Raw genomic sequence first — 9,546 nt, 5'->3', positions numbered from 1 at the left:
GAGGGTTGCTAAATTTATCTTCATCCCCAGGCACCGGGGATGAAAACACACACACACCACACACACATTTATGGCGGGAGGGGGATCTGAGGGCCTGCAAACAACTCGAGCCACCGCCTCAGGCCAGGACCCTCGCGGAGAGGCGGTAGGTCTCCCTGGAGGCCCCCGGGGGGTGGTTGCGGCCCACAAACATGGTGGGGGGTGGCCCGGGCCTCCCGCCTCTCGACGGGGTCCGCGGGCCACGGCCTCGTGCGGACTTTACAGCCAAGGCGGCGGTGGCAGCGGCGTGTGTGTGGCGGCGGTGGCGGGCGGGAGCGCGGAGGTGGAAAGAAGGGGGGCGCTGTCACGGAAACTCAGGCCGCCGGAGACCCCGCCGCAGCGAGGCCACTGGGCTCCCCGGTTGCGGGGCGTGAACGGCGCCAACCCGGGGCGTCAGAGGGACCCACCGGGCGGAGGAGGGGGCCCATCTATCCTTCCGCATTTTCCTGGGTCTCTCTCCCCGGCGGTGACGTGACGTGCTGACGGCGGGCCCGTGCCGGGGAGCTGGGCCGCTTTTTGTCAGCTCCGAGCTCGGCCCCTCCTCCCTCCCTCCGCCCGCCCCACCAGCCGGAGCCCGGCCCAGTGCTCCAGAGAAAGGCCGGCCTGCAGCACCCGCCACCGTCGCCGACCGCCGCACGACTGTCCGGTGAGTCCAGGGTGCTACTGCGGCCGTAGGGCCTGGTACGCGCGCGGCGGCCTGGTCTCGGCCTGGTCGGCGGCCCGCAAGGCGCCCTCCCGCGCTAGGCCGGGCGGCGTGGCGCGCGACGCCGAGCAGGCCCCGAGGAGGCCGCAGTTAGGCCCGGGGTGGCGCCCGGGTGTTCAGAACGGCGGTAAATGCGCGCTCTGTAAACGGGCGGGGTCCGGGGCAGTGTTGCCCGGCGGTTGGGGAGGCGGTTGAGGGGTCCTGGGTGGGCGACGCGGCCGACCCGGGGCACCGTGCGGGGGCGAGGCCTGGCGAGGAGGCTAAGGCTGCAGGCATGAGGTGAAGGCCGCAGGCCGGCCCGGCCGATTTTCGCTATGTAAATATCGGCGAGGGGGGGGAAAAGAGGGACGGGGGACAAGATGGCGGACGATCGGCGCCTGCTGCAGGGTACGACTGAGGGGGTTGCCGGGAGGGGGAGCCGCCATTTTGAAGGCGGTGTCTGAGGAGAAAATTCCGCTACAGCCCGTGAGGGGGGGTGTGAGAGCGGGCAGTGGCGGCGCTGGCTACGGGTACCGGAGCCCGGGCGCGGCGTCGAGTGTGCGCGCAGGGGCGTGTTCGCTCCCCATGGCGGCCATTGCCCTCGTCGCCATGATGAGCACTTGGATTCCAGGCGCTTGGCGGCAGCGCCACCTTCCTGCCCAGCCTCCCACAGCCCCGTGACTGGCTGCTGTTTCCGCTGTATTTCAGCTCAGCTGCCGCAGGCGGCCATCGCGGCAGTCTTGGCGCCGAAGCCACCTCATCCGTATTGCCCCGCGGCTTCGAGCCTTTCTCTGGGGCTTGCTGCCGCTTTACGGTGATCTGCAGCGGTGGCAGTAGTGGAGCCGGAGGCATTTTATTATTACTTTATTTTCTCAGAGGTAGACGTGGCCGTTAGGGTGACCCTGGTGCGGTTCTTCTCCGCCAATCGTTGCTTTCTCGAGTCTGTGAATAAAGAAAGAAAAGTGATGGGAAAGTTCTCACCACTCTTTTGACCAATAGGGGGGAAAAGGCATCCTACGAAAGCGGAAGGCTCACTACCGGAGGGAAGTTTTTGTGCCCCTTTCTGTGGAAACAAGTTTCTTGGGAGGCTGCGTTTAAATTTTGGTATATGCTTTTTTTCTTAATTGAGGAAAACTGAAGGGCAGAAGTTATTTTCTTATAGAACAATGTAATGTGATGTATTATCTAGCGTTCATTAATTTGCTGTGGTAGATCGTATGTGAGGGTTTTAAGAGTGGAATTCCACCCCGCGAAAGTTTTTTTTCGTTCTCACTCCGCACAACTTTTCTGGTAATCTCGGCGTCCCATGCTAGCCGTGCTAGGTGCTAAGAAAGTAAGGGGGTTCTTGTAGGTGGTGGCTGTGGGAGGTTTGTTCAGAGGTAGAAGAGCAAATGTTGAAATGTAAGAAGTGCGGCGCGAAAGCTACAACCGAGATACTCTGGGATTTCAGAGGTGGCATGGTTTCCGATGGAAGCATCAGGAATGAGTTTTTGAAATAGGTGGCATTTTGAGGTTACAAGCCCGGTGTTTTTAGGTAGTGGCCCAGACAGGCAAAGGGCATTTCAAGGGTGAAGTTTCTTTAGAGAACGTCAAGTATTTACTGTTTGGCTGAAATGGATAGTATAGGTAGGAGGCTTGGAAAGGTGGGTTGCAGTGTGAATGATGGAAGGGCTTGCTCCGTGGGGAGCAGTCAGAGTCAGGGGGGAGTCCTCAGACTCTAAGGATAACAACTGGATCTGTGCTTGATAGCTGTCAGCTCTGGTGGGCTAGAGTAAGTGTGAGAGAAGTAGGTTGTATTGTAGGCTGACCAGTGTTTTCATAGTGACGATAGTTACCAAGAGTGGTCAGAAGCCAGGTTTTATTACCTCTTTAAAGTATTTTATTACATTTTTGAATGATCTGTTTTCGTTAGGCAGTTGCTTCTTTTTCTATACTCGCTGTAAATAATGTTTTGCTCAGAGTTGTTTATTTCTGTAGTAAACAGTTGAATTTCCTATAATGTCATTTACCATTGTTGAAAATTAAGACTGGTGCTCCTTGAAGATGAGAAATAAAACCTACAAGTGGTGCCATGATGACTTTTAGGCAGTCAGTTTTGAAAAGTAGTTTGGAAGGATGGTTATTAAAAAGCAGTGGCGTTCAGCTGCCCTTTGCAATCTGTTTTTCTCCCTGCTGAGAGTTTTGTTTGAGAGGCTAACTAAGGTTACTTGCTAAGCAAGCCTTCCTGCATTTTTGATTAATATTTGACTTAACTAGATGCTTATGTGGGAAATGTGTTTCACAGTTATGTATTTATTCACTCTCAGCGTCTTCACTTTCGTAGACAGCAACAAGTTGGAAATATTGCTCCTGGAGAGTAGTTTTCCTAGAGGCTATGGCAAAGAAGTTCTCTTAAGCTGGGTGGTGGCGGCGGCATATGCCTTTCACCCTAGCATTCAGAGGCAGAGGCAGGGGGGTTTTTGTGAGTTTGGGGCCATCCTGCATGCATATTGAAAACAAATCTAAAAAAGAAAATCACATTTAAAAATTTTCTTTAAAAAGGCTTTTAAGCTGCAGTTCTTGAGTGTCGAGGTGGGGGTTGGGGATTGAGAGCAGTCAGAATGCATAATATACAGTGTGAAATTCTTAGGGTTAATTGGTACAGTTAAGTGGTTCTTTGTAAAAAGCTAGATAGTGGATATTCAAGATTGAGGTGAAATAAGAGTCAGTTCGTATAATTAGGAAGATTGTCAAGTGTATAGTTTCTACCAGGAATGGTTATATACAAAGTTCTTTACCTTAGAGGTCACAGAGCCTGATAGTTTGGAGAGCTGACTGGTGGAACACTATTGCTACCTTGTCAGTCTTGGGTAAACAAGATACTAGTCTGACTTCTGTCCACTTTCTAGATGGTGATTTCTTTCTGTTTTTTTGCAATTTCCTTTAAAGAAAAGTGCTCATAGATTCTTTCAAAGACATTAACCCTCCCATTGCTTGAAAATGTTTACTCTATCCAAATTCTTACTGATAATGTGGTAATTATGCTTATGCACAGTGGTGATTCATTTTTAAGCTTAAAAAACAGTTAAAAGGCCCTCGAGATCCTTCACCTTCATAAAAGATACAAATTTTGGTTATTCTGAGACCCAGTCTCATTAAGTAACCTGGCTAGCATCAGTCTCCTAAATATCTTGCCTAACCTCCTGAGGCATGTGCTATCACCACAACTGGCTTAGAGCCCCCCCCCTTTTTTTTTACCCTAACTGAAAGTCTAACCAGTTATCTGGTTGTCAGTTTCTCTTCCTAGTCTTGATTTTTTTTTCCCATATATGCTTTTCACTTTGCCTTTGTCTATATAAGGATTGCCCTACCTCTCTCTTGCTGTCTGCACACATGTTGGCCTTCCTCCTTTGGGATGGAGCTCTGTCAATTATTTTTGGTTGAGACAGAGTTCTGTGTATGTAGTCCTGGCTGTCCTGCAAGTCATTATGGTAGACTTCACCTCTGAGTGCAGGGATTAACCTTGCCTAATTTGGTCTCCTGCAACTTTGCTGGTTCGTTTTCCTGTCCTTACAAGTATTTTTTGGTTTGCTTATTGTACAGAAACCTCACCTGTCTTCTCTTTTCTTTAACTTTCCACTTCACCTTTTACTAAACCCAGTAATTCCCAAGTCAGGAAATTTCTACCACATGCTCATGTTGTCAAGGAAGTGTTCTGTTTCACACACACACACACACACACACACACACACACACACACACACACACACTGTGCTTTTTCTCTCTCTTATGGCGGGGTTAGCTTATGGTGGGTTAGCTTCTCTCTCTGGAATCTTCTGTTAGCTCAATGTCTCTTACCATACCCACATATCTAGTGTCTAATTCAGCATTTGAAGTGTCTAATAGCTGAAAACAAACATATCCAGCACATAGGATTATTTTTAAAGCTTAGGGTCCCCAAACAACTCCCATTTCTTACTCTGTCTGTTAACACTATCAGTGTTCCTGAGTTGTTATTTTTTTGTTCTGTGAAACAATGTGGACATCCTTAGCATTTAGTCTTTCATGTTTTAATGTATGTATTTTTGTCCTCTAAGTAGAATGTAGACACAGGTTCTCATTTGTTGTTGTCCCCAAGTAGTACCTGGCATATGATCACCATCTTCCCAAACAATTATCTAAATTATTGGGCTCAGTAAATTTGATTTAGCTGAATAATTTTCAGCTATTCAAATTCAGTTATCTATCCCATATGTTCTTTGACCAGGGGATATTCATTTTAAGGCACAGCTATCTTGTTAGGACAGTAGGTCAAACTCAGGTGCTGAGTAACCTCTATCCTTGCCCCATATCTGATTGGAATATAGCCAATTACTGCTCTTTCTCCTGCCAAATTGTTTATCCAGACAGCATTTTAAAAATCCATGTAATCTTAAAACATTTTTTTCTCAGCAGGAAGTACATTTTAAAGAAACTAAATGGCCTTAATGTATATAGCTGTTTGTTTAAAGTTTAAAATTATGAAGTACTTGAAAAGTGAGTGTTAATGAGTTGACAGATTTTAGTTTGTTGTGATGTTTTAATGAAATAGTCTCACAGCTTATAACTTTATTCCTCTTTTCTACATGTAACCATTGTTATAATATGTATGTAACTAGATATTGGGTATTGCTTTATGTGTCTTAACTTTATCCATTGTGCATTGTTATATATATTGAAAATGTTTTGCTTGCTTGCTTATTTATTTATTTATGTTTTTTTTGAGAGAGAGTTTCTCTATGTAGCCCTGGTTGTCCTGGAACCTGGCCTTAAACTCAGAGATCTGCTTGCTTCTACCTCCTGAGTGTTGGGATTAAAAGGGGTATGCCAACACCTCCCAAATACCAAACATAGTTCTACTGGTCCAATTTATTGGCTTTCCAGTGTGCTAAAGGGATTCTTCCAGGTCCCTAATGGTCTTAGAGGAGGCTTATGAGGTCAGAATTATATTCATACTGCTGTCATTTGCCCTTTTTATTTACATTCATCTGCATATTATTCAGGTATTAGAGAATACATGATCCATGATATTATAATTGAGTAAGTGCAGAAACAGTTGAAAGTTATCTTCCCTCTATGAAATGAGTCATTAGATTTGCAGAAATATAAAATAGTATCAATATTAAAAACTTAACATTCTAAAATGTTATCCATGCATGTATAATAAAATTTTTAAATGCTTAAAAAAAAGACAAGATATTGTTCTAGTTCCAGAGGGGCCTGAAACTTGGTAATTATGCTTTTAACCTGAAATCCTGGGGTGACAGGCATGTGCCACTATATTGGACTCTTAATTTAAACCTTTCTAAGTATGAGTGGCATAAAAAACGTCTTAGATTCCTATATTTTTGAAAGCCTAAGAGTCCTGAAACCAAAAAGTTTGAAAACTACTGTTGTATTTCATTCATACTTTTGGGGGGCAAGCAGTACTGGGTATCAGCAAGGTGTTTTCAGGAGCTAAGCAAACTTTCACTAATACTGTATTTTAATATATAAAAACACTGATCTATTTATTTTTATAGGGAACACATTAGGCTGTTTGCAGTTCCTAGCAGTGCTGCTGTGAGCATCCTCAGTCTCCATCTTGTAGTAGACTTGCAGGCAGTTGCTCTATTGAGGAAGTCTGTACATTGTCAGTTTTACTGGGAATTGCCAAAAGGCCAAATTGCATTTCATTTGACACTCTCACCAGTTGTTTCTGAGTTTAGTTCTCCAGATCATTGCCAAAAGATTAGATGTTGCTGTTTCCCCTATCTGTTGGGTATAAATGCAATCTCCTTGTTCTTGTTTATTTTCCATTTATTGGGTTACTTTTGGAGTTGGATTCCTTCTAAATTTACTGGCCAATTGAATTTTCTGGGAATTGTTTATGCATAAGTCCTTGATCAACTTTTGTGTTGAACTGTTGCCTTTTTCTTATGGTTTGTGGATATTTTTATTTTGTAGATCCAAAAGATTTGTGATTGTATACGATGAAAGTATCTTCCTACTCTGTGGCTTTTTTTGTAGCTTTGTTTACTTTTTGTGTTGGAGGTCTTAATGTGAAGGTAGCCAGTTTTTGGGTGATTCCCCCTCCCCCCCCCGTGTGTGTGTGTGTGTGTGTGTGTGTGTGTGTGTGTGTGTGTGTGTACACGTGTGTTCTCTCTAGAAATTCTTCAAGGTAATCATGGTATCATGCTCTCCTTTGCTTTTTTCTTGAGGCAGGCTTTCTCTGTGCAGCTCTGACTGTCTGAAACTCACTCTAGACCAGGCTGACCTAGAACTCAGAGATATACCTGCCTCTGCCTTCCAAGTGCTGGGATTAACAGCGTGTGCCACCAGTGCTTGGCTATGTGCTTTTTCATATACAATTTATCTGGAATTTTTTCTCTGTTGGTGATGTAGGGAATCTCATTTATTTTTGCATTTCTCAGAGAGTTTAGTCTGCCTCCCTTGAGGCATAGTGTATTATATACATCTGCACGTGTTTTCATTTTATGTTGCTTAAACTTTCATTACATTATTTACTTTTGTGTATATATGTGGGGATGTGTCTGGGGTCAGATGACAACCTGCAGGAGTCGGTTCTCTCCACCATCTGGGTCCTGGGGATTGAATTCAGGTTGTCAGGTTTGATGGCAAGTTCCTTTTACCCACTGAGCCATCTCATTGGCTCCACATCTGCTTTTAGTTTCTGTTTCTGTTTTTATTGACCTGTTTGGCTAGTTCTATCACTGCTACCTTGATTTCATGATGCTAGCTTTATAATTACGTCTTAACTTGTTCATTTTTAAAGGACTATTTTAGCTGTTTTTGTTGCTACTTATTTTAGGGTTAGATTTTCAATTTCTGAGAAAAACTATTGGATTTTTATTGTGTTTGCCTTTACCTTTAGTAGAAACACTAATCTCATCTTTCTTGCCTTTGTAAAACAAAATTTCTTTTGTTTGTTCTCTGTCCCTTCACCCTGAACCCCCTTTGGTGCTATCAGGGATTAAACGTAGTGATTAACATATGCTAGACCAGTGTTCTTCTTGCCAAGCTGTCTGTGTCTTCTCTCTCCTTCCCTCCCTCCATTCCCCCCTTCATGTGTTGTAGGCTGTTCCCAAATTAGCTGTATATACCCAAGAATAACTCTTGACCTTCTGATCCTCTAGCCTCTGTAGCCAGAATGCTAAGATTATAGATATGTACCATTATGCCAAGTTCTTTGATAGTCTTTTAGACAACACTATATATATGATGCTTGGGACTGAACCTAGGACTTCATGTAAAAATTCAGTTTTTTTAAAAGATAGGTTTCTCTCTTAATTTGGTTGTCCTGAAATTCACTCTGTAGACCAGGCTGGCCTAGAATTCATCAAAGATCTGCCTGCCTCTGCTTCCTAAATTTCTGGGATTAAGGGTGTCCACTACTACTGCCTGGCACATAGTTATATTTTGCTACCACTTTAAAGAGTATGTTCATTGTTATAAATGGTTGTCTGCTTTGAAAGAAAATCCTACAATAGTAAAGCCTATTAGGAAATGCTATATTCTGAGCACTTGCTGACAAAATGGTTTTGTTAGAAACAATTGAACAGGAATACAGTAGAACCCTGAATGTAAATTAGGAATACCCTACTAATTCTTTCACACATGGGTATGTGTGTGTGTGTGTGTGTGTGTGTATGTGTGTAACATGTATGTGTTTGTGCATATGCATATGTGTATAAAACTATAAAAACACTACCCAAATAATTCTAAAAGTTGTTTTGGTAAATCTAAGTGAAAGTTCAAGATAATGACATAGGATAATTTATTGTTTTTTTTTTCCTCTCTCTGTCTCTCTACAGGTGCGTATAACTGCCCAGCTAACCTTGTAAGATGAATTGGGGAGCATTCCCTCTTTTTTGAAACAGGTCTGTTGCATAGAGATCCGATCATTGAAAGGTAGACAGACTCCATTTGTAAAACTGTACTTGGTTTCTTCTTTTTTGTAGATGTGGGTTTGTATTATTAATAGCCCCCTTTCTCTTGTGGTATATCTGTTTTGCTTTTGAGTTTTTTTTTGTGGGGGGATTTATACAAAATAAACTTTCCTTGACATAAAATACAGGTTTCCTTGATGATAAGAAATTGACTTTAATTTCCATTTTTCTTATGCGTTGTCAGTATCTAGCCTGTGCTAATCAGATTTTTCAAACTGTTCATTTTATGGATGTTTCTATTTTATGGGTGTTTCTATTCTTGGCACTGTTATGCCTTTATTTCTACTTTGTTTCTATGTGACCTGGCATTTAAAAAACTAAGTTGGAGGCTGCTTACTAGTATTTAACCAATTTTTGAACTACATGTATTGAAATTTAATTTTTTTCTCTGATAACTGGATCTTATGATTTTGATACTTTATTTTTGTTATTAAATGGTTCTAAATACATTGTCTTTTTCAATACATTGATCTTTCTATTAAAGACAAGGTCTCATGTACTACTAGCTGGCCTCAAACTTGTTGCTAGTCATAACTCTTGATCCTTTTGCCTCTATCTCCCCAAGTGCTGGGTTTACAGACATGTACACTGTGCCCATGTTCTGGCTTTTCCAACTTCATTGCATCATGGTTGGGGAACATTGACTAATAACAAAACTCAGTTGTTATACCAACAGCAAGCAACTTGAAAATCAAATTGAGGAACAAGGATAATTTATAATAAGATCAAATAGCATATAATACATTTTAGTAGATCCAAAACATACTGTAACTTTTGTTTGTTTTGGTTTTGGTTTGGTTTGGTTTGGTTTTTTTCAAGACAAGGCTTTTCTGTGTAGCCCTGGCTGTCTTGGAACTT

The 9,546-nt window shown here is 43.2% G+C and overlaps 1 protein-coding gene across 1 annotated transcript in view; it reads left to right on the top strand.

Annotated features, from left to right (window-relative positions):
• The first annotated feature begins 661 nt into the window (after positions 1-661).
• ZFX (zinc finger protein X-linked) overlaps positions 662-9,546 on the top strand; it is a 43,846-nt gene continuing 34,961 nt past the window's right edge. Inside the window, exons 1-2 of the mRNA XM_080909903.1 lie at positions 662-685; positions 8,554-8,619. The gene's annotated coding sequence lies outside the window, so the exon portion shown is untranslated. The remainder of the gene's footprint in view (positions 686-8,553; positions 8,620-9,546) is intronic.

Source organism: Micromys minutus (genome assembly GCF_963924665.1).
Source record: "Micromys minutus genome assembly, chromosome: X".
Lineage (NCBI taxonomy): Eukaryota > Metazoa > Chordata > Mammalia > Rodentia > Muridae > Micromys > Micromys minutus.
The sequence above is the reverse complement of the archived record's forward strand: the minus strand, read 5'-3'. Positions and strand labels throughout refer to the sequence as shown.